The sequence below is a fragment of the Sinocyclocheilus anshuiensis genome, unplaced genomic scaffold (genome assembly GCF_001515605.1).
Source record: "Sinocyclocheilus anshuiensis isolate Anshui unplaced genomic scaffold, SAMN03320099.WGS_v1.1 scaffold2310, whole genome shotgun sequence".
Classification (NCBI taxonomy): Eukaryota; Metazoa; Chordata; class Actinopteri; order Cypriniformes; family Cyprinidae; genus Sinocyclocheilus; species Sinocyclocheilus anshuiensis.
The window spans coordinates 60,712-61,903 of NW_015557685.1; positions in this window are offsets into that span (position 1 = coordinate 60,712).

Genomic DNA, 1,192 nt, shown 5'->3' on the forward strand with positions numbered 1-1,192 from the left:
AAAAGAAGGAGCAGCCTAAGCTTGAACCAGCTGCTCAAACCCACACCTGAGGTGTAGGTGATCTGATCGCTGTCTGTGTGTCAGTGGGGCCTGATATGGACCTGCTAAAAGATTGCCCACAAGTTACGACAGGCTGCTTATCTCTGCCATGTCTGATGATGACAGATGGCATCATTTTCTGAAGCTTGTCCAGGTGCCATACAGACAGAGCTCAAGGTGTGGCGGAGCCATTGAAGAGCCTGGCTGTGTTTATGCTGAACCCAGAGCTGGTGATAATTATATTCCGATTCATATCTCTCTTTCCCTCTCACTTTGTTGGTTTCTGTCTAGCCTCCTAATTAAGGTTTGACTCGCTCACCTGTATTGTGTCTGTACTGTATGTATATCTCCCTAATTGAAGAAAGCCACTCTGTATACAACTAGGCAATGATTTCTTATCAGAATCAAATAACCGCTGGATTTTCAAAATTATATTAAGTTCATAGACTCTTGACAACTGAAGACGATGTTACTGAATGAAAGATTTATTGGTTGCACGCTGGTCTGTTATTGTAGGGACATTGACTTTTCATTTTGAAAATGTAAAGCCCTAAACATGACACTGAACAAAACAAACATTTCAGTCAGATGGCCTCTATGGGGAGGTCCTTGACCATGGAAAGCTACTACTAGCTTGCAAGCTATGGAATACAAGTATATAGTATACCTCCCCGGCCATCTGATCATACACTTGCTGACTTTGTAAATGGTTACAGAAAAAAAAAATTGGTGATATAATGATGGTGCAGCATTTAAGATACCACGTTGTGTATTTTTGTGTATGTGTATAATCGGTGTTGGGGAAAGTTACTTTTAAAAGTAATGCATTACAATATTGCGTTACTCCATAAAAAAGTAACTAATTACGTTACTTAGTTACTTTTTATGGAAAGTAATGCGTTACGTTACTTTTGCATTACTTTTTAAATCTGGACAGGGCTTGCTTGTTTGATTTTAAAATAAAAAAGTTATATTTTTGGCAAATATAAAAGCCTTTTCACACCAAAAGTGAAATGAATAAGCCTCAGGCTGAAGGGAAAGTAAATTTATGTCCATACAGTAGAATACAGAAGAAAAAAATTCAACACACTTCAGCAATAAAAAAAACACACAAATGTTTGTCTAGAGTCATTTTTGCTTATTAGTATGGTTG